This window comes from Triticum urartu, unplaced genomic scaffold (assembly GCF_003073215.2).
Source record: "Triticum urartu cultivar G1812 unplaced genomic scaffold, Tu2.1 TuUngrouped_contig_8506, whole genome shotgun sequence".
In the NCBI taxonomy this organism is placed as follows: Eukaryota; Viridiplantae; Streptophyta; class Magnoliopsida; order Poales; family Poaceae; genus Triticum; species Triticum urartu.
The window spans coordinates 7,145-15,040 of NW_024119463.1; the positions used below are offsets into that span (position 1 = coordinate 7,145).

The window sequence follows — 7,896 nt, forward strand, 5'->3', positions numbered from 1 at the left end:
ATCTCTCTCTCTCTCTCTCTCTCTCTCTGACGGGACAATTAATTTTGACGTAGTATTTCTTGTGTCGCTGGACCTAGCCGACGAGATACTACAGTGTACAGTAAGTATTATATATAGTAGATCTTGGACTGGCACTACTCTGCCATTTGTGACTTTGCAGCACGTCGCAGCTCCAGAAACTAGCCGAGCCGTGGCTATCTGATCCCTCGCTGTGGATTTGTGATTCAGATTGAAGCAACGCGCGTGCCTCCGTCTGCATGCATGCAAGCTACAAATACTGTACTAGTAGTACTGTACTCTAATCTGTGAAGACTGAAGAGCCGCAGTGCGCAGATTGCTTGCTCCAAGTTGAGGAACAAAGCATGTGTGGTTGACGGAAAACTTGATCGTTGGGTTGGTCGCCTGTTGCGTTAATCCGCTATACGCATGTCACCTTTCGCTTGATGCCCGATGATGCTCGGTGTCTGTCTATACCAAACATTGCTGTGCATCCATTCGTACCAAAGCCACCTCAGCAGCAGAGCCCAAGCAGATATTTGGGTTGGATTGGGCAACTCTTGCATCGAGGATGACCTAGATTTCTTTTATGTCTCAATCACCATTATCCTCGGAAATGGTACTAAAACACCTTTTTGGGACGTCCCGTGGTTGCTTGGTCACAAACCCAAGGATGTTACCCTACTTATCTGACAGACCGCGAAAAGAAAGAGCTGGAAGCTGTGAGAAGCTACACGCGGAAACGCTTGGATGACTCACATCAAGCATGACACAGTTGTCTCCGCCGCCCACGTCCGAGAGCTTTTCTCGCGCTGGACACTTCTGCATGACTTTCACCTTGACGACCAAGTTGAGGATGACATTGTTTGGAAACATGTTGTAGATGGGATATACTCGGCGGCCACTGCTTATAAGGCGCAATTCCTTGGCCTAACGCACTCGCCGATTCACTACATGGTCTGGAAAGCTTGGTCTCCCCCAAAGGTCAAATTCTTCGCTTGGCTGGCCTTGCAAGACCGGATTTGGACTGCGGACCGGTTGGAGCGACGCGGTTGGGAAAATTGTGGGCTTTACCCACTTTGCAAGAAGGAGCAAGAATCAGGCATCCACCTTCTCGTCAAGTGTCGCTTCTCCATTCGGCTCTGGCGATCGGTCATTCACAAGTTTGGTCTTGCGCACATTGACACCTCCGATTGGCACCTTGAGGACTCTCTTATGCGTTGGAGGGATAGAAGAACCGACATGCGAAATCCAGAAAAAAGAGCGATGGCCTCCCTCACCATACTCGTCTCTTGGACTCTTTGAAATGAGAGAAGCGCGAAGGTATTTCGCCACAAAAGTTTGCCAGCTTCTATTATTCTTGAAAATATATTGCTTGAGGCCAACCTGTGGGTTACGGCGGGTGCTAAGAAACTAGGGCCGCTAAGAAACTAGGGCGTATTGTTGTACGAGAGTAATTGCCACGCGTTTATTTGTAGGATCGCTTGCAACCTGCCAAACTCTATTCTTCTCTTATTTAATGGATGAAGCAAATTTTTTGCCTTCGTTTTAAAAGAAAAACATTGGTGTGCATGTTTTTACGGTGTAGGAGACCGAACTCCTCCTGGTGATGGATTTAGCGCTGTATATATATATGTTTTGAAGGGAAACAACAGAGGCTAGCCTTGCGTCCTCGAGTAAGATGGTTTCGATGCGACGCCAACGCGCGGGTGGCAGCTAACTCTACTCGGGTCGGGTCGGGGTCAAAAGGTACAAGGTGCTGCTGCGTGCTGCACGCGACGCGGTGAGATGCGCGTACCGCATCCATCCATGCATGCTTCATGGATACATGAAACCACAAGTGAAGTACTGCATCTCTACCGTTGATTGTGATGGATGGGCGGTCCAATCCAATCCAACGGCGGAGCGGATCGCATCATTGGCATGGCACACACAGATGGAGGCTCTGTTTGGTTCATAAGTCCTAAAACTATTTTTAGTCCCAATTTATAAGTCTCAAGTCCCTAAAAATTCCTTATCTATTTGGTTCCTGGAACTTATAAGTCTCTATAAAACCATATTATAACTATAAGTCCCTATAAATCCCTCTTTAAAAGTCTTATTTCATAAGTCACAAATGTCCATTTTAAGTCCCTATAAATCGTTTCTGTTTGGTTTAGATGAGATTTATAGAGACTTTTTTAAGTCCCTGTAAACAAACACCCGCAGAGTATAATAGCGATGGAACAGGCACGCAGCGCAGGTGGCAGCGAATCCATCCATCAGGAGGGAGGCCATCGCGTCGCGTCGGACGTGACCCACGTAGGCACGCAGGCACGCAGGCGTGCGGGCGCCCCCGCTGTACACGCAGTCCCCTCTCCTAGCTTATTTCATAAGTCACAAATGTCCATTTTAAGTCCCTATAAATCGTTTCTGTTTGGTTTAGATGAGATTTATAGAGACTTTTTTAAGTCCCTGTAAACAAACACCCGCAGAGTATAATAGCGATGGAACAGGCACGCAGCGCAGGTGGCAGCGAATCCATCCATCAGGAGGGAGGCCATCGCGTCGCGTCGGACGTGACCCACGTAGGCACGCAGGCACGCAGGCGTGCGGGCGCCCCCGCTGTACACGCAGTCAACTCTCCTAGCCACTTGCGTCTCTACGCGTGGCTCTGCATGGACTGGACCGACCCCCGCAGCGCCTCTCGGACCGGACCGACGGCGGCACGCTCCCGTCTACCCGATAAAACGATACGGAGGCCGGTCTGCAGGCAGCTCAGTATCACGCCCGCGGAGACAGCATCGTGATATGTGTTGTCAGTCGTATTTGATTAGCTAGGACCGAACGCGCACCCATATTTCACCGTATTCCTCAGCAGCCCGCAAGTGGATGGACAACACGGTACATGGGCGGAGCAGCATCTATACCCCCAACATGGGCTACTGTGTGTGGGGCTCGTGGGGTACTAGTCATTTGATGGGTTTGCAGGTTGCACTAAGAATCATGGAGGAGGTTATATGTAGAACCATCTCTTGGTAGAACTCTAATCACGGATATGCAGATAATCGTTGGTTCACAAATAGTTTAGGGTTTGAACAATTTTTTTGGAGATGATCTATGTGAAAAATAGAGAAACCCTGAGAAGGAAAACAGCTAATTCTTGTTCTTTTAGAACAGTCGGTCGCGTTTATTTCCATCTGGGAACTTGTATGTTGTTTTTAACTAATTTGTGAGTTTTAGAACAGCTAAATCTTCAAATATTACATTGAAGGGAAATAAGTCGTCAAGGGTACAAATTCTAATAGCTAAATAATTCTAGGCTGGCCACATACACCAGCACTAATTCATAATTCGACAAAAGGACCATGGCGTCACAGGAAGCGAGGCTCGAACTGTTCCATCGCTCTGTCACATACATTCTTCCGGTGGCCCAAAACGCCGCATCTCGAACACTTTGGCAATTTCCGAGGCGCTTTCGGAACTCCAGCACGTTTAGGGCAGGTCGTGCTCTTGTGTCCCTGTAGCCTACAAATCGAGCAAAATCGCGATCTTTTGACATGAGATTCGTAGGGGGGCTTGTCCCTGCTTGTGGTTGGCCTTCCTAATTGTCGTTTGCGTGTGGGTTCCCCAACGCAAGAAGAATTTGATGGCTGAACGTTGACATCCTCATTCAGATTAGGCACGACATAGTTGATCTGTGGCGGTGCTAGCCTCTCCATTTCCTGATCTGCAACCTGGGCTGCTTCACGCTCCGCCAGTCCCATGCCATATTTGACTAAACTCAATGGCAGTAGGGTATCACTAACTTGGTTCATCATAGCCATGAATACTTCATAGCAGTTAACATTGCTGTCATCCAACTACACACACTCGAGGGCCTTGAAATACATCTTGGTGTGCCTGTATGTGGTCTGCTTCGGTGGGCCTTGATCTTTTTGGTACCTCAACAGATGCTCTGGAAGAACATCCCTTGCATTCTTTGTCCATCGTTTAACAATGTGCTTCTCCGGTACCTCTGCAATATCCAGGTGCACCATCACCTACATATTGTACATGTTTTACTGAATGAAATTGACTTTCCTGATATACTTCTATATTCGGGCTGCATGTAACATTTAGGACATGCTATCGGACATACCTTAAGTGCATGGCAGCATATCATCCCAGCATGCTCGAAACTGCCACACTCGCATGCGAAGAAGGAATTGACAATGACTTTATAGTCCACCTTGCTCCACTTCTCACGCGTTGCTGTGTCCCGATATGTCAAGACATACACTTTGCCCCGTTCAAGCTCTTCAAGAACATACGTCCAGGATTTGTATAGAGCATCGCCAAACTGTTCGAACATTGTACGAGTATAAACCTTGCTAGCGTGTCTCTCCAAAGGGATGTTTAACTTCAGAACAACGCCGCCCTGCAACCAGAGTTAGACAAATTTCATTAGTAAATAAAGTGGCGTCAACATGTAACCGAGGGCGGTCATGATAGACTTACAACGGAGGTCCTTTTTTCCTGATAACTCTCCTTTGATTCCCTGTCGAACTGCAACTTCTCGAATTGCCTGAGGAATAGATGCATGGGGCACCCTGGCGGTACATACCCTTTTAGGAGATGGTTCGCACTCTCACTGTGTTGGGTGCTAGTCATCTTCGCGCACAACACGCCCATAAAATATGGTTTCGCCCACTTATGGCGCACCTCATATACCTGAGTTAGGAAAGGATGCTTTTTCAAACTATACTTGTCGAGCATGAGATGCCATCCTGATTCAAACTCATCTTTCGTTATCATGTGGTGCACTAGCTTGTGGAATTCGTTCTTGAAGTCCGACTTCTTCGACCATAGAGGCCCCATCGTTTCCTTCGCCTTCCGCAAGACATGCCATTTGCACCACCTATGTACTGTATTCGGTAGCTCCTCCTCAATTGCTATTTCCATTGACCTCGCTTGGTCTGCAAAATGAACAGAAATCGTGAGAAATTCCAAATGCCAAAACTTGCAACAGTACTACTTGTACTACGGCACTCACCTGTCAGTATAGTCCTTGGATGTTTTCCTCCAACCATGCGGACGAACTCTCTAAACACCCACTTGAATGTGTCGACTTTCTCATCTCGAACCATCACTCCACCAAATATTATGCTTTGAAAATGGTTGTTCACCCCAACAAATAAGCCAAATGGCATGTCGTATAAGTTGGTGCGGTACGTGGTGTCAAAGGTGATAACATCACCGAAGCAACGGTATTGGTCACATCCACGCCCGGTCACCCACATCAATGTCTTGATACGGCTCTCCTCGTCAACTTGCACTGCATAGTTGAATTCCGGATCATTAGCTTTCATTTCTGCCAATATCTCCATTGTTTTTGTGGCATCCCCATCTGATTGCTCCTTATTCATTTTTCTACAAAGATTTTTAAGAGACCTCTTTGTGAATGGCACATTTTCAGCAACTCCAAAGAAACTACCAATAATGCTGTACACCTTCCCCAGGCTGACATTGTTCTCACGGAGCTGCTTAATCAGATCCTTCATGTACTTGTCAATGTGTTTATGAGACTTCCAACGCATTTTCTCGCCACAGGTCAGTGACAGTTGGTGGTTATGATCTGCCTTGTGCTCACAGATGTACCATCCATGATCCGTTGGTCTCAGGAACCTGATCATAGCTGTGCATCCTGTCCTGATAGACCTGCTGTTCTCCTTGAGCGGTGCACCCTACAAAGCCAATTAACATGAAGTTATGTGCCAAACTTTTAGCCTGCAAGAAATCTACAACTGATTGTCAGCACTACAGCAATGGGGTGCAGTTACTAACCGCACAAGCACAAACTATCTCCTGCATGCACTTCCTCCGATCGACATTTAACCTGCTCTTTGCCAACCGCACGCCAAACCCAACCTCCCAAAAATACAGGTTGTAGAATTGGAATCCCTCATCAACCGAATCGAATGAAGTTCCAATAACTGGTTTGACTACAACACCGTCCTGTTTTTCAGCATAAGCTCTAAGTGCAAGTTCTAGAGCAGATTTTCTATCCGGGTTTGGCTCCCTCTCTGCTGGCGCCTTCCCAATCCGAACCCTTCATAAATTTTTTTTACCATGCACAAAATGCTTAGAGAAATTAAAAAATGTAAGTAACTGTAATGAACGTTTCGTTTTGTTGTACATTTTCAATAACTTAGAGAAATCTGAGCAACTTTATTGTCTATATAGTCAAATCTATTTTTCTCTTCCCCAGCAGTAACATCTCACATTTTTCGACTATCCTTTTCAATGAATAAATAGCACCATCTTAACCTACGTAGCTGTTATGCAAAATTCAGTTTCTGTGTGAGATTCAAGACTAATGGATTGCTGACGGAATAGATTCCAGTGTACCTTCTGGTCCACCCGGAGGTTGCCTCCGAGCACACATCATAAGCGCTGTCGCCGGTATCGTTCTCCCCCGCCGTCTTCGCACACCCATCGATTATATCTGGGCTTCTGGTCCTGGCAATGGGCAAAGCGGATACGGTTGCACTATTCCAGTGCGTGTATATTGCCACGTATAACTCGAAATAGCCTGCCATGATTGAATCGCATAGCACGTTCCCACGACGCAGATAACGAGCTACCTGATGCTCGGCCTCTGCGACGCCACTCTCCCCGTCTACCACCCTATACCCACCCTAGTAGTATATAGCACTGTATAGTGTACTGACGGAGTAGGCACAGAGGCATCGGCAGAGTTGGCAGGACACATTTCAATGCATGGAGCCCTCTCTCAGCCAAGTGGCACCTTCATCCTGCATGCATGTCACCACCACAATGAATGGCACAAGCCTATCCGCAAGACAAAACACACATACAAACACACGCGTCTGCTCCTCAGAAAAAAAACGGTCCAGCCAGCACAAAAAACCATTACACAGCCACCCTTCTTCTGAGCCTATAATAAAAAAACTAAAAAAAGGAAAGAAAAAAGAAGAAGAAATTCGAGAAACCCAAAGACAGGCGTACTGCTTCCCTTCCCTTGCGTTCCCGAGGCAGGCTTGCCGAGCCAAAGGCCGAGGGAAAAACGGTGGCTTGCTCCACACGTGCCATGCACGTGTGTGGTGGAGAGGGGAGGAGAGGGTCCTGTCCTGCGCCTGCCACCACATGCGTAAGGTGACGTCAACGCCTGTAGTCTGAGTACCATGGATGCAGGGAGGAGGGACCCTTTCCCACTTTCTTTTTTTCTTTTCTTTCTCCTTTTTCGTACCCTTTCTTTTTTTAAGGACGGGGCCGTTTCGCCTCCAGGCCCTTGCTCTCGACCGTTATTACTCAATCAGACAGTTAGCTTTGGGAACCAGATGAAAAGTTTCCCAACCAAGGAAAAGCAATTGGTTCCAACGAGTGTTTCTGCTGTGTTCTGCACTATTTGGAAATACAAAAAATAACGTTATTTTTGAAAGAAAAAACATTAATGATCCAACGCTGGGGCCAAACTACCCGAGCGGGTAGCGAACGCAGTGTGCAATCGGAGAATGGGCCACACAACCTGCAGCCCTGGTCGTACTTAACAGCATCTCCAGCCAGCCCCCCATGAATACCCCGACGACCATTTTTTTAGCCCCGATGGATAAAAAACGCCCCCACTCACGTCCTCAGATCCTTGTTTTTCGCAGGATTTGAGTAAAATTAGGCCCGGCGATCTCCCCCCAAACCCAGTCCCTCAGGGGGCAGCTGGGGACGCCGGCACTATTCTTTTGCATCTTGTGGCCCACCTGCAGCCACAACTCCTCCCCACCTTCTCTCTCCCCGTCGCTTTCTTCGCAGGGCCCCCACCTTCTCTCTCATATCCGCATCTCTTTCCTCGGCTGCTTGCCGCTGCCCGCACCCGCCGGCGCCTTATCCCCCCGACGCGGCCGTGGCCGGCATCCACCTCGT

At 47.8% G+C, this 7,896-nt stretch overlaps 1 pseudogene; it reads right to left on the reverse strand.

Moving 5' to 3' along the window:
• Positions 1-3,350: 3,350 nt before the first annotated feature.
• LOC125531949 lies at positions 3,351-6,557 on the reverse strand (annotated as a pseudogene).
• Positions 6,558-7,896: the final 1,339 nt, after the last annotated feature.